Below are 23,431 nucleotides of genomic sequence, written 5' to 3'. Positions count from 1 at the left end.
GTCCATACTATAGAAACATCGGAGAACAGAATTTATTTTAATGGGGACTATAAATCTCAACATCCAGTACCATTTATTCGTATACTCACAACCAAATATTTGCAATACAATGACTTCGACGAATTTCGTGAAGTCATTAGAAATCAGCTGAAGGGTGAAGCGTTGATTTGGTATACGAATGTGGAGAATGAGATCCAAGATTTTGATGGTTTTAAAGTGAAGTTTTTGGAATTTTTCTGGGGACAGTCCAGACAACAAGTTGTGAGAGCAGAATTGTTTGGAGGAAGATATAACTCCAACTCTAGAACAAGCATGCATCTGTATGCTATGAGATTATATAGTGCTGCCCAGTATCTGGATGGAAAACTCACAGAGAAGGAACTGGTGAACCACATAATAGTCCATTTTGAAAGTCAGATAGAGAATATCCGACTAAATTTTCATTTTACCGACTTCAACATGCTCTGCAATTTTCTTATTGAAAAGGAAAAAGCTTTTCAAAGTTATAGAAGCAGAAATAATAATAATGGCAATTTTCAAAATTTTATTGATAGTAATAATTACAATGACAACAGATATGATAATAATAATAACAATAATCAAACTTGGAATAATAAAAATAACAATAATAATAACAATAACTATAACAATCAAAACAGAAGTCAAAATAATAGATCAAATTATAATTATAATAATAATAGAAATAACAATGGACGTGGAGGTTATAATAATTATAACCAAAATAATAATAATAGGGGATATAATAATTACAGAGATAATAATTATAGAAATAATGGTGATAGAAATAACTCTAATGGTAATAATAATTTTTACAATAATAATGACAATAATGGTGATAGCAGACGATCACCAAGACGAGATATGGGTAATTCGAGTTCGAATCAGCCTTCCAACCAAAATAGTAGAAATAGTGATAATAGGGCACAATTTAGTGTAAATAATATAGTCATGGATGGTGAAATTTCTGATCAACCATCAACGTCATCAGGTGTTCAAATGGAGTCATTTGAACAGAATTTTGTAGATCGCACCTGCTAGGCAATATAGCAACCAAACTGTACGAGCATCATAGGGAATTTTTGGACATGGGAGCTAATGTTGTATCGAAAAAGTTCAAGGGATTAATTTTTATTAAAGTTCAATTTTGTGGTAAATATTTTAAAGTTTTATTGGATACAGGGTCAGAGATTTCCTTAATTAGTGAAAATGTCATTAAAAATTTGAATTTAGAAGATTCATGTTTTAAAATTCCTAAGTTAAGTTTAGTAGGTGCAAATAATACAACGATTACACATGTTAATAAAAGTATTGTTGGTCATATTAAATTAATTAAAAAAGATTATATTCTACAACTGATTGTCATTGATAAGATGAAATATGATATTATGATTGGATCGGATATGTTAGACAAAATGGGTATGGTAATCAATTATGAGAAAGGTTTGGTACAAGTAGAGGAGGAGTATGTGAAATTTGAGGAAGAATTATGTCCAGAAAAGGGCAAGGAATTGATGAATATGAGGAGAATGTATATGGAGGATAATGAAATATTTAATGAATTAAGTCCAGAAAAGGGCAATGAATTGATAAATAATGATTATATAGATATTAATAATGTATTATATGAAGATGTTGATGATGAGGTGTGTAAAAGTAGTATGGATATAATGGAGGAGGAAGTGATATGTAAGAAAGAGTGGATAGGAGAAGTGAAGAAAATATTATTAAAGTATGAAGGACTCATAAATGAGGAAAATAGATTTGCTAGTGATTATGTTCACAAAATAGAAGTTAGAAATATCCAAGATTTTAGACCGAAAACATATCCGATACCATATAGATACCGAAGTGAGGTAAATAGAGAAGTAGAAAAGATGTTAGAAAATGGAATAATAGAAAAATGTAATTCAAGAATAATAAATCCAATTGTTGTAGTCAAAAAGAACAGTGGAGAATTAAGACTTTGTCTAGATGCAAGAAATTTAAATAATCACACCATACCGCAATACGAAGCACCTGCTACAACGGAAACTATTTTCGGGAGAATAACGGGGGCAAAATATTATAGCAAAGTAGATTTGAGACATAGTTTTTGGTTAATTCCTTTAGCCCATGAATCCAGAGATTATACAGCTTTCATGATAGATGGTGTTCTGTACAGATTTTGTGTTGTGCCTTATGGTTTGCAAAGTTCATGTAGTGCTTTAGTTCGTGCTCTTCATAATATTTTAGATAAATATGATGATTTTATTCTTCATTATATAGACGATATCCTTATACTTTCAAAAGACGAATTTTCACACCTAAAACATATTGAAATATTATTAAGAGAATTAGATTTAGCGGGTCTTAAAATAAATATAAAGAAATGCCAATTTTTTCAAGATAGTGTTACATTTTTGGGATATAAAATAGATAATTTGGGAGTTTCAATGGACGAGGAGAGAGTAGAAAGAATAAAGGAGTACCCTACTCCTAAAAATATTAAAAATTTGCGTGGTTTTCTTGGTTTGATCAACTATTTTAAAAGGCTTGTGCCTGATTTGAGAAAAAACATAGTTCCTTTAAATCATTTACTCAAGAAGGGAGTGAAATGGTATTTTTCATTATTTTAATTTGCATTTGAAAATATTTTCTTAAAATAAATGATTTGTATAAATATTACCAAGGATAGATTAAAGTTTATAGGATAAGTAATTTTTTAAATAAATATAATTTATATAATAGTTCAAATTTTAAATGAAAAATTTAAATTTTACTTAAGAAAAATTATCAATTTTTCATTTAGGGCAATTGTCATGATTTTAAATAGTTATTATGATTTTTTAAGATACTCAAACCATAGAATAGTTAAAAATAATAGATAATTTAGTAATTTTAATAAAGCCCAAAGTATATGGATAATTTTTTATTATTGCCACTTTTGAGGGGTATCGTTGATTGGAAGGTTGAGAAGAATGAGAATTATAAAAAGAACTAAAGTTAGGAGAGCACTTAGTAATAATTAAATAGTTATAAGATGGTTTTATTTAAGTGTATAAAGGTAGAATTACATAAGAAATCAAAATAGGTAATCCTATATCAAAGATGATATTTCAATGACATATAAATTAGAAATTAGTAAATAGAATATATAATAATTTGAATTTTGAGTTTTACCAGAGAATTACTTCTATTTGTATCATACAATAGCCTTATTTGTTCGTAAGAATCATCAAAAGGTTCCATGTTTCCAAAAGTCACTTCGAAAGGAACTTCGTTAAGGTGATACGTCTTGCATCATTTAGCTGCATGGGTAGATTTGTGAAATTATGTTGAAATAGACATTAATCTAAAATTTGAGAACAATAGTTAGTTCAATATTAATAGTATTAGTATAAATTTTAAAGAAAAATGTGGAAAATAGTTCAATAGAATCATAGCTTTGACAAGTGTCGAAACTATAGGTCAAATTAACGTATAAGAATGATATTTTGAGGAAATGGCTTATGCATATTCAATTGCTGATTTATTTTGTGTAAATTGAAAGTTATTTCAATCCTTTGTATGTAGTAATTGTGTAAATATTTGAATTTTAATATGTGAGTGTAAGTGATAAAGAAACTAAAAATGAAGTGTCGGACGTTGAAATGAACCCTAATAGAACTTTAATAAGGGCACCTAGCAAGAAGAAAATTATATCAAAATGAACTAGAAAGTTTAATCTATTCAAATCCCAGATTAGATTATACCCAAAGATTAGGATAGAATCACAATTTGGGTTCATATTTCCAAAATTTTCATCAAAATTATTATTTTGATGAAATGTCAAATTTATTGGAATTTTTTGATTGGTGAATTCAAATTTTCATAGCAAGGATTGTTATTAATAATTAATTTCCATTGGCTGTGAAGGGACGCCAAGCCAAAAGGAATCCATTTTAGAGAGACTTCTGCTGGCTTTTGAACAAGCAACACCTGTTTATAAGGAGCTCCGCAATTTTTTGAGAAAAATGCGGTAAATCGTAAAAATTTTAAATTAAAAACTTTTATTCTACTAACCTGTATAAATAATCTTCATGGTGAAGAAAAAATTTTCAAAAATGACCCTCAACTTTATAAGAAAAGTGAAAAAGTATTCCGATGCGGGTATCTACCATGTTTAGAACATTGTTCCAGTGAAAGAGAAGCAGTTGGTTTCTTCTTGGATCCGAAGAGACTTCATAGCAGTTTGGTGTATCTTCATATTACATCGTGAAAGGTTGTACTGAACAGTTTATATTTTTAATTGATCATGATCGAAAGTCAATGTTTTTTCATTTTCTAGCTTTAGTATAACAAATTTTGAATATTCAAGATAATTTTGGGTTATCTTCGACTTAATTTTTGTCAAATACTTTTATTTTTTTATATAGTTAAATTCATTGCATCGTATTTCTTCCTTCAGACTTTCGACTAGATAACCTAAAATAAATAATTTAACGTTAGATAGATCAGCAAATATTTCAAGTTGATATCATATTGATCTGATCTATATTATTGTATAATTACCTTGTATTTTTGATGTTGCATAACAAAGCCTTTATTTTCAATATATTTCCAAATTCGTGTACAATATTCGACAGTCTTTTGTTATTTATCAACCATTTCATATAGCTGTATTTTTGTGTCGTTTGTTTAGTTGATATTTCAGAAATCTTTTCTCACACCTCCACAGATAGGAGATCTCATGCAGAATTCACTTTATAACTGAGCTAGTAAGGTAAGTGATTAATAGATGGCGCCGGGCAAAATCAATATTAAAATCAAAAATTATTAAATCAGTATATATTTAAAAAATTCTATAATTAAATTAAAATCAATAAATAAAAATAATTCTATAATAAAAATAAAATAATTAAATAAAATTAAATAAAATAATTAATAATAAAAATAAATAAAATAAAATAACTTCTATAATAATTGGCCCCACGAAATATATAATAGTATGTTCCCTATAGACTCACAAACTATGCATTTGATCGTAAAATGACCTTAATCAAAGTTGTTGTGCATCAACCCGGGATGGTTTCTGAAGTGGTACGATCTACCTAAGTGAGAAGGGGGCTTGCCCCCCCGAAATTTTTTAAAATTTTTTTGAACAAACTCTTTTTTCTTAATTTTATACGATGTAGAACCAAAATATACATACAATCCTAAATTTTCACTTTTTTATCTTTAACCGTTATTTTTTAATAGCCATTTAAATATTTTACATCTATATAAATAAAAATGAATGTTTGTATGTATGTATGTTCCCTATAGACTCACAAACTATGCATTTGATCGTAAAATGACCTTAATCAAAGTTGTTGTGCATCAACCCGGGATGGTTTCTGAAGTGGTACGATCTACCTAAGTGAGAAGGGGGCTTGCCCCCCCGAAATTTTTTAAAATTTTTTTGAACAAACTCTTTTTTCTTAATTTTATACGATGTAGAACCAAAATATACATACAATCCTAAATTTTCACTTTTTTATCTTTAACCGTTATTTTTTAATAGCCATTTAAATATTTTACATCTATATAAATAAAAATGAATGTTTGTATGTATGTATGTTCCCTATAGACTCACAAACTATGCATTTGATCGTAAAATGACCTTAATCAAAGTTGTTGTGCATCAACCCGGGATGGTTTCTGAAGTGGTACGATCTACCTAAGTGAGAAGGGGGCTTGCCCCCCCGAAATTTTTTAAAATTTTTTTGAACAAACTCTTTTTTCTTAATTTTATACGATGTAGAACCAAAATATACATACAATCCTAAATTTTCACTTTTTTATCTTTAACCGTTATTTTTTAATAGCCATTTAAATATTTTACATCTATATAAATAAAAATGAATGTTTGTATGTATGTATTGTCGTGATTTTAAATAGTTATTATGATTTTTTAAGATACTCAAACCATAGAATAGTTAAAAATAATAGATAATTTAGTAATTTTAATAAAGCCCAAAGTATATGGATAATTTTTTATTATTGCCACTTTTGAGGGGTATCGTTGATTGGAAGGTTGAGAAGAATGAGAATTATAAAAAGAACTAAAGTTAGGAGAGCACTTAGTAATAATTAAATAGTTATAAGATGGTTTTATTTAAGTGTATAAAGGTAGAATTACATAAGAAATCAAAATAGGTAATCCTATATCAAAGATGATATTTCAATGACATATAAATTAGAAATTAGTAAATAGAATATATAATAATTTGAATTTTGAGTTTTACCAGAGAATTACTTCTATTTGTATCATACAATAGCCTTATTTGTTCGTAAGAATCATCAAAAGGTTCCATGTTTCCAAAAGTCACTTCGAAAGGAACTTCGTTAAGGTGATACGTCTTGCATCATTTAGCTGCATGGGTAGATTTGTGAAATTATGTTGAAATAGACATTAATCTAAAATTTGAGAACAATAGTTAGTTCAATATTAATAGTATTAGTATAAATTTTAAAGAAAAATGTGGAAAATAGTTCAATAGAATCATAGCTTTGACAAGTGTCGAAACTATAGGTCAAATTAACGTATAAGAATGATATTTTGAGGAAATGGCTTATGCATATTCAATTGGTGATTTATTTTGTGTAAATTGAAAGTTATTTCAATCCTTTGTATGTAGTAATTGTGTAAATATTTGAATTTTAATATGTGAGTGTAAGTGATAAAGAAACTAAAAATGAAGTGTCGGACGTTGAAATGAACCCTAATAGAACTTTAATAAGGGCACCTAGCAAGAAGAAAATTATATCAAAATGAACTAGAAAGTTTAATCTATTCAAATCCCAGATTAGATTATACCCAAAGATTAGGATAGAATCACAATTTGGGTTCATATTTCCAAAATTTTCATCAAAATTATTATTAATTATTTATATGGGAAATAAGCCACAATTAAAATGAAAAAAATAATTTTATTAACGTTTCGACGCCCAAATCGGGTGCCGTTGTCAAAATACAAAATATTACTAAAATAAACTAAAGTGTTGTTGCTAAGCAAAAAAAATTCTTCTAATAATTTATTTAATCTCACTCATTTATATTGGCAATTCAGACATATATTATACATTTTAAAGTAGGAGACTTTAAAATGATATTGCCAATATTTATGAGTTGCGTTCCTGGGACGACTTACTGAAAGATAGTTCATTCGATTCATAGATATATAATACTCTAGATTGCGCCCTGCGATCTTAAAATGGGTGACGATTGCGACAGAGATAAATGAGCCTATTTGGTCGGTAGTCTCTTTTTAATTTAAGGGGAATATCGACGACGTGAATATCCCACTTTATCGAGTAATATGTGTTGACAGTTGGAGCGGGTGGTGACGGGAAATGGTCTTTGGTCTTCGGACGTGGATAATCGTGGTTCGAATCCCATAGCAACTTTACTTTTTTTATTTTTATTTAATCAATATTGCGTTTATTAGATATTTTTACATCTGAAAAATGGACCTACGTAAATCTAGCAGATAATAAATGTATGTATAGTAAGTTAATATTGGAATACATAATTTGCGAACTGCATAGTAAAATAAAAGTCATTCGTTAATATAAATTCGTCCTTATTCGAATGATGTGAATGTTTGTTTTGCTTCTACTTTTTTAAAAAATTGTAACAATAGTTTCATAAATAAAAATAATGTCTAATTACTTATAATTGAATCGGTCATTTCAAAAACAGCAAAGTCCACAATTTTCAGAAACTAACTTTTTGAGAGGAATAGACTCCTTTAAGATAAAAGTTGTGTGCAAAAACGATACCAGTCCAGTAAAAACATTAGGAACAAAACTACAATAACTCTGAATTTTGATGTCATCCATTTCATCCATCTTTCGACTATATAGTTAGTTTTCTGTGCTCTTCTGTAAAATTAGGAATATGTGACTCATGTTGTTTTTGAAATGACCGATTCAATTAATAAATCGATGGTACATTATGTTGATATTAATTATTGGTAATTTTTTACGAATATTTTTAACAATTACTTTATACTATTCTACAATTAACTTATTAAAAAAAATAACATTGGCTTTTATATTTTTAAAAATCTATAGGTACCTACACAGTTTTTCTTATTTGTTATATATTTCTTTGCATATATTTACTTTAGAGATGTAATAATATCTAATAAACGCAATATTGATTAAATAAAAAATAAAAAAAGTAAAGATTGGTATGGGATTCGAACCAGGATTATCCACGTCCGAAGACAAACGACCAGTTCTCGTCGCCATCCGCTCGAACTGTCAAACCATCTAAAATACTCGACGACAGAGTAGGATAGTGACGTCGTCGATACTCCCCTTGAATTAGAAAGAGACTACCGACCAAATAGGCTCATTTATCTCTGTCGCAACCGTCACCCATTTTAAGATCGTAAGGCGCAATCTAGAGTATTATATATCTATGATTCGATTACATGAAATTAACCCCAACTCAAGAATATCCGTCATAAAAAATTATAGCATGTGATATGTCTTTAAAAAGACAACCAAATGCAACGACAGTAAAATTCTCGCGTTAGAGACTTCATAGTAAATCACAAGGGAAAACCAGGAAAAACCCTGTGATACTATCCCGACATCGTAAGTATTTGGTCTTACATTAATTTACTCTCAAAAAATAATACCAAATTCTGACTTGTAACATGTTTAAATTATAAATATTATTAATAATACTAGATATATAAGTAATACTAAAATATAAAATATGTACTAGCTCGATATTATTGACTTACTAATCTTGGTATTTTCTTTCTATTGACTTCCTCTTTCATTTTTTTTTTTGTTGGATACATTCCTGAATATTATAAACGATCAAGAAGAGACAATAAAATTTACAATGGAAAAGGAATACAATAACAGCCTACCTTTCCTCGATGTTTTGATCTCAAAGAAGGATATTGGATATGAGACTCAAGTGTATAGAAAACCAACACACACCAACAGATATCTCAATTACAAGTCAAATCACAACATCAACGTTAAAAAGGGAATCATTAAATCCTTATATGATAGAGCCAAAATTACTTGTTCTAACGAAAATTCCTTTTTAGCAGAAAAACAATTGTTAACATCTGTTTTATTAAAAAATGATTATCCTTTATCGTTTATAAATAAGGAATTGTCAAGATTGGATCGAATGGAACAGAACAACTTAGAACGGGATCCTACAACATTCACCAGAAATAATACGAGGAAAATATCAATACCATATATAAAAGGACTATCCGAGAAACTTAAAACAATAGGAAATAAATTCAACATTTCAACAACATTCAAAACAACAAACACATTGAGATCTATTCTATCTAAAACTAAACCTAACAATGATCAAGAAAGAACAAAAAATTGCATTTATAAAATACCTTGTGAATGCGAACAATTTTATTTAGGTGAGACATCAAGACCATTAGACGTTAGAATAAGTGAACATCAATCTTATATTAAAAATAGAGAATTTGAGAGATCTCAAATATGTCAACACGCATGGGATAATGAACATAGAGTTCAGTGGAGAGATTCAAGTATAGTTCTGAAAGAATCAGATAGTAAAAAGAGAAAAATCAAAGAAGCGGCTCTAATTATGCTAAATGAAACCAATTGTGTCGCAAATTCCTCGGTAGAATGCAGTAGGATGTGGTTACCCATACTGAAAGAGGAAGTCAATAGAAAGAAAATACCAAGATTAGTAAGTCAATAATATCGAGCTAGTACATATTTTATATTTTAGTATTACTTATATATCTAGTATTATTAATAATATTTATAATTTAAACATGTTACAAGTCAGAATTTGGTATTATTTTTTGAGAGTAAATTAATGTAAGACCAAATACTTACGATGTCGGGATAGTATCACAGGGTTTTTCCTGGTTTTCCCTTGTGATTTACTATGAAGTCTCTAACGCGAGAATTTTACTGTCGTTGCATTTGGTTGTCTTTTTAAAGACATATCACATGCTATAATTTTTTATGACGGATATTCTTGAGTTGGGGTTAATTTCATGTAATCGAATGAACTATCTTTCAGTAAGTCGTCCCAGGAACGCAACTCATAAATATTGGCAATATCATTTTAAAGTCTCCTACTTTAAAATGTATAATATATGTCTGAATTGCCAATATAAATGAGTGAGATTAAATAAATTATTAGAAGAATTTTTTTTGCTTAGCAACAACACTTTAGTTTATTTTAGTAATATTTTGTATTTTGACAACGGCACCCGATTTGGGCGTCGAAACGTTAATAAAATTATTTTTTTCATTTTAATTGTGGCTTATTTCCCATATAAATAATTAATCATAAAAATGCCACAAGGAAATAGCTTCAGAACAACATCAAAATTATTATTTTGATGAAATGTCAAATTTATTGGAATTTTTTGATTGGTGAATTCAAATTTTCATAGCAAGGATTGTTATTAATAATTAATTTCCATTGGCTGTGAAGGGACGCCAAGCCAAAAGGAATCCATTTTAGAGAGACTTCTGCTGGCTTTTGAACAAGCAACACCTGTTTATAAGGAGCTCCGCAATTTTTTGAGAAAAATGCGGTAAATCGTAAAAATTTTAAATTAAAAACTTTTATTCTACTAACCTGTATAAATAATCTTCATGGTGAAGAAAAAATTTTCAAAAATGACCCTCAACTTTATAAGAAAAGTGAAAAAGTATTCCGATGCGGGTATCTACCATGTTTAGAACATTGTTCCAGTGAAAGAGAAGCAGTTGGTTTCTTCTTGGATCCGAAGAGACTTCATAGCAGTTTGGTGTATCTTCATATTACATCGTGAAAGGTTGTACTGAACAGTTTATATTTTTAATTGATCATGATCGAAAGTCAATGTTTTTTCATTTTCTAGCTTTAGTATAACAAATTTTGAATATTCAAGATAATTTTGGGTTATCTTCGACTTAATTTTTGTCAAATACTTTTATTTTTTTATATAGTTAAATTCATTGCATCGTATTTCTTCCTTCAGACTTTCGACTAGATAACCTAAAATAAATAATTTAACGTTAGATAGATCAGCAAATATTTCAAGTTGATATCATATTGATCTGATCTATATTATTGTATAATTACCTTGTATTTTTGATGTTGCATAACAAAGCCTTTATTTTCAATATATTTCCAAATTCGTGTACAATATTCGACAGTCTTTTGTTATTTATCAACCATTTCATATACATTCATATAGCTGTATTTTTGTGTCGTTTGTTTAGTTGATATTTCAGAAATCTTTTCTCACACCTCCACAGATAGGAGATCTCATGCAGAATTCACTTTATAACTGAGCTAGTAAGGTAAGTGATTAATAGATGGCGCCGGGCAAAATCAATATTAAAATCAATTATTAAATCAGTATATATTTAAAAAAATTCTATAATAAATAAATTCTATAATAAATATATTTTAAAAAATATAATTAAATTAAAATTAAAAAAATATAATAAATAAAAATAAATAAACATAAATAAATAAAATAAAATAACTTCTATAATAATTGGCCCCACGAAATATATAATAATTGGCGCAACCAACGTGGAACGATAAGATAAATATAGGGCAAAATAGTCACATATTAAATAATCAATATTAAAATTTTGAGTCTGAGATATTATACAAAATGGCAGATGGACGTAGATCTGTTTCGAAGACGACAAAGGAAGAAGAGGAACAGAAACAAGAAAAGTCTGACCTTGAAAAATTCATGGAATTAATATTGACAAAGATGGAAGAAAATAATAATAAAATAGAAAGAAAATTAATTCACTTAGATGAAAACAACAAGAAAATGGGAAATAAATTAGAGGGAAATAGTAAATCATTAGAGAAAAAATTAGAAGAAAATAGTCGAAAAACAGAAGAAAATAATAAATCAATAGAACAAAAATTAGTAGAAAATAGTCAAAGGGTAGAAGAAAAATTAGTAGAAAATAGTCAAAAAGTAGAACAAAAATTAGAAGAAAATAGTCAAAGGGTAGAAGAAAAATTAGAAGAAAATAGTCAAAAGATGGAAGACAAGTTAGAAGAAAATAACAGAAAAGCAGAAGAAAATAGTCAGAGGTTGGAAAAGAAACTTGAAGAGAACATTAAAAGAATAGAAGAACAAATGGAACAGAGAATAAATAAGAGTATTGGAGAAGTGAAAATGTTGTACGGAGAGATCATGAATAAACATGAAAATTTAGAAACTAAATTAACTGTTGAAAATCAAGAGATTAAAACACAAATACAACAGCATAAAGAAAGAATAAATATAGTAGAAGAAGATATAGAAAAGGAAGCAGAGTGGACGAACAGAAGATTCATCATGGTAGATGAAAACATAAATCAAATCAAGAAAGATCAGAAAACATCCAAGGAAAAGGAGGATCAATTGGAGAATAAATTAAAGTTTGAAGTAAAAGAAGTTAAACAAGAGATAGAAAAGATGGAGAAGAAGATTAGGAATACAACAAAAGGAACAATAGTCCATACTATAGAAACATCGGAGAACAGAATTTATTTTAATGGGGACTATAAATCTCAACATCCAGTACCATTTATTCGTATACTCACAACCAAATATTTGCAATACAATGACTTCGACGAATTTCGTGAAGTCATTAGAAATCAGCTGAAGGGTGAAGCGTTGATTTGGTATACGAATGTGGAGAATGAGATCCAAGATTTTGATGGTTTTAAAGTGAAGTTTTTGGAATTTTTCTGGGGACAGTCCAGACAACAAGTTGTGAGAGCAGAATTGTTTGGAGGAAGATATAACTCCAACTCTAGAACAAGCATGCATCTGTATGCTATGAGATTATATAGTGCTGCCCAGTATCTGGATGGAAAACTCACAGAGAAGGAACTGGTGAACCACATAATAGTCCATTTTGAAAGTCAGATAGAGAATATCCGACTAAATTTTCATTTTACCGACTTCAACATGCTCTGCAATTTTCTTATTGAAAAGGAAAAAGCTTTTCAAAGTTATAGAAGCAGAAATAATAATAATGGCAATTTTCAAAATTTTATTGATAGTAATAATTACAATGACAACAGATATGATAATAATAATAACAATAATCAAACTTGGAATAATAAAAATAACAATAATAATAACAATAACTATAACAATCAAAACAGAAGTCAAAATAATAGATCAAATTATAATTATAATAATAATAGAAATAACAATGGACGTGGAGGTTATAATAATTATAACCAAAATAATAATAATAGGGGATATAATAATTACAGAGATAATAATTATAGAAATAATGGTGATAGAAATAACTCTAATGGTAATAATAATTTTTACAATAATAATGACAATAATGGTGATAGCAGACGATCACCAAGACGAGATATGGGTAATTCGAGTTCGAATCAGCCTTCCAACCAAAATAGTAGAAATAGTGATAATAGGGCACAATTTAGTGTAAATAATATAGTCATGGATGGTGAAATTTCTGATCAACCATCAACGTCATCAGGTGTTCAAATGGAGTCATTTGAACAGAATTTTGTAGATCGCACCTGCTAGGCAATATAGCAACCAAACTGTACGAGCATCATAGGGAATTTTTGGACATGGGAGCTAATGTTGTATCGAAAAAGTTCAAGGGATTAATTTTTATTAAAGTTCAATTTTGTGGTAAATATTTTAAAGTTTTATTGGATACAGGGTCAGAGATTTCCTTAATTAGTGAAAATGTCATTAAAAATTTGAATTTAGAAGATTCATGTTTTAAAATTCCTAAGTTAAGTTTAGTAGGTGCAAATAATACAACGATTACACATGTTAATAAAAGTATTGTTGGTCATATTAAATTAATTAAAAAAGATTATATTCTACAACTGATTGTCATTGATAAGATGAAATATGATATTATGATTGGATCGGATATGTTAGACAAAATGGGTATGGTAATCAATTATGAGAAAGGTTTGGTACAAGTAGAGGAGGAGTATGTGAAATTTGAGGAAGAATTATGTCCAGAAAAGGGCAAGGAATTGATGAATATGAGGAGAATGTATATGGAGGATAATGAAATATTTAATGAATTAAGTCCAGAAAAGGGCAATGAATTGATAAATAATGATTATATAGATATTAATAATGTATTATATGAAGATGTTGATGATGAGGTGTGTAAAAGTAGTATGGATATAATGGAGGAGGAAGTGATATGTAAGAAAGAGTGGATAGGAGAAGTGAAGAAAATATTATTAAAGTATGAAGGACTCATAAATGAGGAAAATAGATTTGCTAGTGATTATGTTCACAAAATAGAAGTTAGAAATATCCAAGATTTTAGACCGAAAACATATCCGATACCATATAGATACCGAAGTGAGGTAAATAGAGAAGTAGAAAAGATGTTAGAAAATGGAATAATAGAAAAATGTAATTCAAGAATAATAAATCCAATTGTTGTAGTCAAAAAGAACAGTGGAGAATTAAGACTTTGTCTAGATGCAAGAAATTTAAATAATCACACCATACCGCAATACGAAGCACCTGCTACAACGGAAACTATTTTCGGGAGAATAACGGGGGCAAAATATTATAGCAAAGTAGATTTGAGACATAGTTTTTGGTTAATTCCTTTAGCCCATGAATCCAGAGATTATACAGCTTTCATGATAGATGGTGTTCTGTACAGATTTTGTGTTGTGCCTTATGGTTTGCAAAGTTCATGTAGTGCTTTAGTTCGTGCTCTTCATAATATTTTAGATAAATATGATGATTTTATTCTTCATTATATAGACGATATCCTTATACTTTCAAAAGACGAATTTTCACACCTAAAACATATTGAAATATTATTAAGAGAATTAGATTTAGCGGGTCTTAAAATAAATATAAAGAAATGCCAATTTTTTCAAGATAGTGTTACATTTTTGGGATATAAAATAGATAATTTGGGAGTTTCAATGGACGAGGAGAGAGTAGAAAGAATAAAGGAGTACCCTACTCCTAAAAATATTAAAAATTTGCGTGGTTTTCTTGGTTTGATCAACTATTTTAAAAGGCTTGTGCCTGATTTGAGAAAAAACATAGTTCCTTTAAATCATTTACTCAAGAAGGGAGTGAAATGGTATTTTTCATTATTTTAATTTGCATTTGAAAATATTTTCTTAAAATAAATGATTTGTATAAATATTACCAAGGATAGATTAAAGTTTATAGGATAAGTAATTTTTTAAATAAATATAATTTATATAATAGTTCAAATTTTAAATGAAAAATTTAAATTTTACTTAAGAAAAATTATCAATTTTTCATTTAGGGCAATTGTCATGATTTTAAATAGTTATTATGATTTTTTAAGATACTCAAACCATAGAATAGTTAAAAATAATAGATAATTTAGTAATTTTAATAAAGCCCAAAGTATATGGATAATTTTTTATTATTGCCACTTTTGAGGGGTATCGTTGATTGGAAGGTTGAGAAGAATGAGAATTATAAAAAGAACTAAAGTTAGGAGAGCACTTAGTAATAATTAAATAGTTATAAGATGGTTTTATTTAAGTGTATAAAGGTAGAATTACATAAGAAATCAAAATAGGTAATCCTATATCAAAGATGATATTTCAATGACATATAAATTAGAAATTAGTAAATAGAATATATAATAATTTGAATTTTGAGTTTTACCAGAGAATTACTTCTATTTGTATCATACAATAGCCTTATTTGTTCGTAAGAATCATCAAAAGGTTCCATGTTTCCAAAAGTCACTTCGAAAGGAACTTCGTTAAGGTGATACGTCTTGCATCATTTAGCTGCATGGGTAGATTTGTGAAATTATGTTGAAATAGACATTAATCTAAAATTTGAGAACAATAGTTAGTTCAATATTAATAGTATTAGTATAAATTTTAAAGAAAAATGTGGAAAATAGTTCAATAGAATCATAGCTTTGACAAGTGTCGAAACTATAGGTCAAATTAACGTATAAGAATGATATTTTGAGGAAATGGCTTATGCATATTCAATTGCTGATTTATTTTGTGTAAATTGAAAGTTATTTCAATCCTTTGTATGTAGTAATTGTGTAAATATTTGAATTTTAATATGTGAGTGTAAGTGATAAAGAAACTAAAAATGAAGTGTCGGACGTTGAAATGAACCCTAATAGAACTTTAATAAGGGCACCTAGCAAGAAGAAAATTATATCAAAATGAACTAGAAAGTTTAATCTATTCAAATCCCAGATTAGATTATACCCAAAGATTAGGATAGAATCACAATTTGGGTTCATATTTCCAAAATTTTCATCAAAATTATTATTTTGATGAAATGTCAAATTTATTGGAATTTTTTGATTGGTGAATTCAAATTTTCATAGCAAGGATTGTTATTAATAATTAATTTCCATTGGCTGTGAAGGGACGCCAAGCCAAAAGGAATCCATTTTAGAGAGACTTCTGCTGGCTTTTGAACAAGCAACACCTGTTTATAAGGAGCTCCGCAATTTTTTGAGAAAAATGCGGTAAATCGTAAAAATTTTAAATTAAAAACTTTTATTCTACTAACCTGTATAAATAATCTTCATGGTGAAGAAAAAATTTTCAAAAATGACCCTCAACTTTATAAGAAAAGTGAAAAAGTATTCCGATGCGGGTATCTACCATGTTTAGAACATTGTTCCAGTGAAAGAGAAGCAGTTGGTTTCTTCTTGGATCCGAAGAGACTTCATAGCAGTTTGGTGTATCTTCATATTACATCGTGAAAGGTTGTACTGAACAGTTTATATTTTTAATTGATCATGATCGAAAGTCAATGTTTTTTCATTTTCTAGCTTTAGTATAACAAATTTTGAATATTCAAGATAATTTTGGGTTATCTTCGACTTAATTTTTGTCAAATACTTTTATTTTTTTATATAGTTAAATTCATTGCATCGTATTTCTTCCTTCAGACTTTCGACTAGATAACCTAAAATAAATAATTTAACGTTAGATAGATCAGCAAATATTTCAAGTTGATATCATATTGATCTGATCTATATTATTGTATAATTACCTTGTATTTTTGATGTTGCATAACAAAGCCTTTATTTTCAATATATTTCCAAATTCGTGTACAATATTCGACAGTCTTTTGTTATTTATCAACCATTTCATATAGCTGTATTTTTGTGTCGTTTGTTTAGTTGATATTTCAGAAATCTTTTCTCACACCTCCACAGATAGGAGATCTCATGCAGAATTCACTTTATAACTGAGCTAGTAAGGTAAGTGATTAATAGATGGCGCCGGGCAAAATCAATATTAAAATCAAAAATTATTAAATCAGTATATATTTAAAAAATTCTATAATTAAATTAAAATCAATAAATAAAAATAATTCTATAATAAAAATAAAATAATTAAATAAAATTAAATAAAATAATTAATAATAAAAATAAATAAAATAAAATAACTTCTATAATAATTGGCCCCACGAAATATATAATAGTATGTTCCCTATAGACTCACAAACTATGCATTTGATCGTAAAATGACCTTAATCAAAGTTGTTGTGCATCAACCCGGGATGGTTTCTGAAGTGGTACGATCTACCTAAGTGAGAAGGGGGCTTGCCCCCCCGAAATTTTTTAAAATTTTTTTGAACAAACTCTTTTTTCTTAATTTTATACGATGTAGAACCAAAATATACATACAATCCTAAATTTTCACTTTTTTATCTTTAACCGTTATTTTTTAATAGCCATTTAAATATTTTACATCTATATAAATAAAAATGAATGTTTGTATGTATGTATGTTCCCTATAGACTCACAAACTATGCATTTGATCGTAAAATGACCTTAATCAAAGTTGTTGTGCATCAACCCGGGATGGTTTCTGAAGTGGTACGATCTACCTAAGTGAGAAGGGGGCTTGCCCCCCCGAAATTTTTTAAAATTTTTTTGAACAAACTCTTTTTTCTTAATTTTATACGATGTAGAACCAAAATATACATACAATCCTAAATTTTCACTTTTTTATCTTTAACCGTTATTTTTTAATAGCCATTTAAATATTTTACATCTATATAAATAAAAATGAATGTTTGTATGTATGTATGTTCCCTATAGACTCACAAACTATGCATTTGATCGTAAAATGACCTTAATCAAAGTTGTTGTGCATCAACCCGGGATGGTTTCTGAAGTGGTACGATCTACCTAAGTGAGAAGGGGGCTTGCCCCCCCGAAATTTTTTAAAATTTTTTTGAACAAACTCTTTTTTCTTAATTTTATACGATGTAGAACCAAAATATACATACAATCCTAAATTTTCACTTTTTTATCTTTAACCGTTATTTTTTAATAGCCATTTAAATATTTTACATCTATATAAATAAAAATGAATGTTTGTATGTATGTATGTTCCCTATAGACTCACAAACTATGCATTTGATCGTAAAATGACCTTAATCAAAGTTGTTGTGCATCAACCCGGGATGGTTTCTGAAGTGGTACGATCTACCTAAGTGAGAAGGGGGCTTGCCCCCCCGAAATTTTTTAAAATTTTTTTGAACAAACTCTTTTTTCTTAATTTTATACGATGTAGAACCAAAATATACATACAATCCTAAATTTTCACTTTTTTATCTTTAACCGTTATTTTTTAATAGCCATTTAAATATTTTACATCTATATAAATAAAAATGAATGTTTGTATGTATGTATGTTCCCTATAGACTCACAAACTATGCATTTGATCGTAAAATGACCTTAATCAAAGTTGTTGTGCATCAACCCGGGATGGTTTCTGAAGTGGTACGATCTACCTAAGTGAGAAGGGGGCTTGCCCCCCCGAAATTTTTTAAAATTTTTTTGAACAAACTCTTTTTTCTTAATTTTATACGATGTAGAACCAAAATATACATACAATCCTAAATTTTCACTTTTTTATCTTTAACCGTTATTTTTTAATAGCCATTTAAATATTTTACATCTATATAAATAAAAATGAATGTTTGTATGTATGTATGTTCCCTATAGACTCACAAACTATGCATTTGATCGTAAAATGACCTTAATCAAAGTTGTTGTGCATCAACCCGGGATGGTTTCTGAAGTGGTACGATCTACCTAAGTGAGAAGGGGGCTTGCCCCCCCGAAATTTTTTAAAATTTTTTTGAACAAACTCTTTTTTCTTAATTTTATACGATGTAGAACCAAAATATACATACAATCCTAAATTTTCACTTTTTTATCTTTAACCGTTATTTTTTAATAGCCATTTAAATATTTTACATCTATATAAATAAAAATGAATGTTTGTATGTATGTATGTTCCCTATAGACTCACAAACTATGCATTTGATCGTAAAATGACCTTAATCAAAGTTGTTGTGCATCAACCCGGGATGGTTTCTGAAGTGGTACGATCTACCTAAGTGAGAAGGGGGCTTGCCCCCCCGAAATTTTTTAAAATTTTTTTGAACAAACTCTTTTTTCTTAATTTTATACGATGTAGAACCAAAATATACATACAATCCTAAATTTTCACTTTTTTATCTTTAACCGTTATTTTTTAATAGCCATTTAAATATTTTACATCTATATAAATAAAAATGAATGTTTGTATGTATGTATGTTCCCTATAGACTCACAAACTATGCATTTGATCGTAAAATGACCTTAATCAAAGTTGTTGTGCATCAACCCGGGATGGTTTCTGAAGTGGTACGATCTACCTAAGTGAGAAGGGGGCTTGCCCCCCCGAAATTTTTTAAAATTTTTTTGAACAAACTCTTTTTTCTTAATTTTATACGATGTAGAACCAAAATATACATACAATCCTAAATTTTCACTTTTTTATCTTTAACCGTTATTTTTTAATAGCCATTTAAATATTTTACATCTATATAAATAAAAATGAATGTTTGTATGTATGTATGTTCCCTATAGACTCACAAACTATGCATTTGATCGTAAAATGACCTTAATCAAAGTTGTTGTGCATCAACCCGGGATGGTTTCTGAAGTGGTACGATCTACCTAAGTGAGAAGGGGGCTTGCCCCCCCGAAATTTTTTAAAATTTTTTTGAACAAACTCTTTTTTCTTAATTTTATACGATGTAGAACCAAAATATACATACAATCCTAAATTTTCACTTTTTTATCTTTAACCGTTATTTTTTAATAGCCATTTAAATATTTTATATCTATATATATATAAAATTCTCTTTCGCAGTGTTTGTTGCCATACTTCTCCGAAACTACTTGAGCGATTTTTATGAAATTTGGAAGTTAGACTTCATGCTGAATTCGGTATCCAACGGTATATAAATCGTCTCTCTAGCTCAATTAGTTTCCGAGATAACGAAACGAGGCCGTAGGACAACACGAGAGCACGAGAGACGACATTAAGCACACGAGGAGAACGAGCGAAAATTGTACTAACATCCGTGAAAATATGAAGTTTCTAACTTTGCGATTACTATTTTGAATGTACAAAAAATATTCCAAAATTTTGCCGAAGGACCATGTATCTGGTATAATAATCAAAATTTTGGCGGATGCTTTTGGTGGAGGCGCATCTCTGGTATAATAATCAAAATTTTGGTGAAGGCGTGTATCTCTGCTATAATAATTAAATTTTTCGCAAAAAAACTGGCGCAAGAACACTTCGCTCTCTGTCTCAATAGGTCCGTCCGTCAGTTTGCTTTTTTTATTGCTTTTAAAATTTTACCAAAATACAGAAGCATAAAATCAAAGGCTATTGTTAATCAAAAAATTTTTCTATAAAATATTTTGTAGAACACCTACGTTTTTTAGAGTTTGTACAATTATTCTAGAGAAAAGCAACTGTCGAAAGGCCACATTTACTCGAAGTCAATTGCTCGAATAAAAAAGAAAATTGTATATCTAAAATATTTATTCACAATAGTACAAAATATAGACATAAGATAGTATAATAGGACAAATTATATGATATTCTACCTATATAATCGTATATTAATTTATGCTGAAAACATCTTTATTATAAATCTTAAATATGTTTGAGCTTTGGAAATATAAGAAAAATATCGGCAGAAATTTATTTCCGCTCTAGAACAAGAACAAAGTTTAAATGAACTAAAAATTGAACAGTGTGGTCCTTCTCAGAGGCATTTTTCAGTATGTAACAAGTTACCGCAAAAAAGGTAAGTCCGTGATAATACACATTTATAACATTTATTATAATCCAACATTTAAGTTAAATGTGACAGTTGTCACAATCGTAATCAGCCAAATATGAAAAGGGTATTGCAGTTTAACCCTTTAATTTGCAATTTGGTATAAAAATAAATCAATTGTGTTTATTGCATTTATTCTTTGATTTGTATAGTCTTATAAATTGTACAGATTATAGTCGTATATATAATTCGTAAATCATTTTTTGTTCGATTATAGCGCCATCTATCAACTAACGTACCTTTTTTCTGTCACTTCCAACTTAATGCGTTAGAAAGAAATCGAAAACCTGTGATGCACTGAAAGGTGCCTCTGAGAACGAGTATACATAAGTGGCAAACAACCTCAAAATGGTCATAGAAGATATAGAGATAGCGTTGATAGGTTATTGCGTTTAATAAACCATTATTCTTCTTCTTCTAAAAGTGCCTATCTTCTGGAGATGTTGGCGACCACATTGAGCCATCGTATTCTATTTACGGCAGCTCGAAATAGATCAGTTGACGTTAGACCAGTCCACTTCCTAAGATTGGCCAGCCAGGATATACGTCTACGTCCAGGGCCTCTCCTGGACGGAGAGGCCATTATTATGAACCACAAATTAATATCTGTGATTATATACGTGGAATATCACATAATTTGACCTATTAAATGTACCTCTCTTATATACCTACAAATTTTGCATTATTGTGAATAAATATTTGGACATATAATTTTCTTTTTTATTCGAACAATTTGTATTTCGATCAATTTTTATATCGAGCAATTCATTTTCGAGCAGTTGATTTTGAGTTATCGATCTCTAGCAATTGCGTTCGACCAATTGATCTAGAATTAAAATTATGTCACATTATCTAATTATGACACATTATCTAAGGTGCAACGAAGTTCACCGGGTCAGCTAGTTTAAAAATAAAAATCGACCTGTCAGGATTTTTCTTCAAATTTGCCCATTCTCGAGATAATGAATTTATGCAAACTCAAACGTCCCTCACTACATATTCATATATATTGGTTTTATGTTTATTTAATACTTATTCAGTATGCTTTTTTATTTCTTGTAAATCTATATTACATATTTTATTATTATCTCTTTGATATTGTGATATTTAGCGTTTGTTTTTTTCTTTTAGGTGCTACAAATGCAGGAGAATTCAAAAGTGAGGATATTATCTAATATCAGTATAATGTCAGAAAGGAACGTAATTTCCAATGTATCTCCAGATATTCCTAGTACATCATGTGAGTTAACTTCTAGGAAGTGGAAGATATCTAAAGAATTAGGTCGTTCGCAGAAAATTAGTAGTGAACGAAAACGAAGATTAAGGAATGTTCGTCGAAGACTACAAAGAAGTGAGAAACAAGTAGCTAACATGAAGAATGTCATTGAGAAACTCAAGAAAACAAGGTTGGTTCAAGAAGAAACATTGGATCTTCTTGAAAAATTAGGAGCACCTAAAGAAGTTCTTCTGAGGCAGTTAAAAAAAGTTGAAAAAAAAGCGCTACCTAAGCAATATTCAGAGCAATTGCGGACATTTGCTCTGACACTACATTATTACTCACCTGCGGCGTATAAATATGTTAGACGAACATTTGATACATGTTTACCTCATCCTAGAACTCTAAGTAGATGGTATACAGCCATTGATGGTGAACCTGGTTTTACGAAGGAATCTTTCGACGCCTTAAGACTGAAAGTCAACTCATGTAATGACAAAGTAATATGTGGTCTAATATTTGATGAAATGTCTATCCGGCAACAGGAAGAATGGGTTCCAGGCAAAAAATGTTATGGGTATGTTGACATAGGTACTGGTGTACAGGAACTGGTGTTAGCCAAAAACGTCCTTGTATTTATGGTTAACTGTATTAATGGTGCCTGGAAAATGCCTGTAGGATATTTTTTGATAGCTGGCTGCACTGGAGAACAGAAAAAAGGTTTGGTTCTGGAGTGTCTGCGAAAGTGCCATGAAGTAGGTGTAGATGTTGTAAGTGTTACTTTTGATGGGGCTCCTGTTAATCTTACGATGGCTAAGCTATTAGGATGTAATTTGAATCATTCATCCCTACAAACTTTTTTTAAACATCCTTGTACAGACAAGGATGTAGTTATAGTTTTAGATCCTAGTCATATGATTAAGTTAATTCGTAACACTTTAGGTAATAAATCTAGTTTTGTAGATGACAAGAATAGATTTATTGATTGGAG

General features: G+C 29.0%; 1 protein-coding gene across 17 annotated transcripts in view; it reads right to left on the bottom strand.

The window, feature by feature from the left end:
• Positions 1-23,431, bottom strand: part of LOC126889719 (uncharacterized) — a 632,478-nt gene that overhangs the window by 46,015 nt on the left and 563,032 nt on the right. For 2 of the 17 annotated variants that reach the window (XR_007700144.1, XM_050658252.1), the window contains exons 1-5: positions 11,132-11,407; positions 10,643-11,044; positions 4,552-6,438; positions 4,063-4,464; positions 3,181-3,352 (exon numbers count right to left, since the gene is read on the bottom strand). The exons of 1 other annotated variant lie outside the window; for it this stretch is intronic. The gene's annotated coding sequence lies outside the window, so the exon portion shown is untranslated. Of the gene's footprint in view, positions 1-2,238; positions 2,325-3,180; positions 3,353-4,062; positions 4,465-4,551; positions 6,439-10,642; positions 11,045-11,131; positions 11,408-15,701; positions 15,874-16,583; positions 16,986-17,072; positions 20,288-23,431 lie in introns of those variants that run through there. 14 more of the 17 variants (XR_007700145.1, XM_050658255.1, XR_007700143.1 and 11 more) reach the window with 13 other exon arrangements.

This window comes from Diabrotica virgifera, chromosome 8, assembly GCF_917563875.1.
Source record: "Diabrotica virgifera virgifera chromosome 8, PGI_DIABVI_V3a".
Lineage (NCBI taxonomy): Eukaryota > Metazoa > Arthropoda > Insecta > Coleoptera > Chrysomelidae > Diabrotica > Diabrotica virgifera.
Note: the sequence above shows the minus strand (reverse complement) of the source record. Positions and strands in the feature narration are given on the sequence as shown.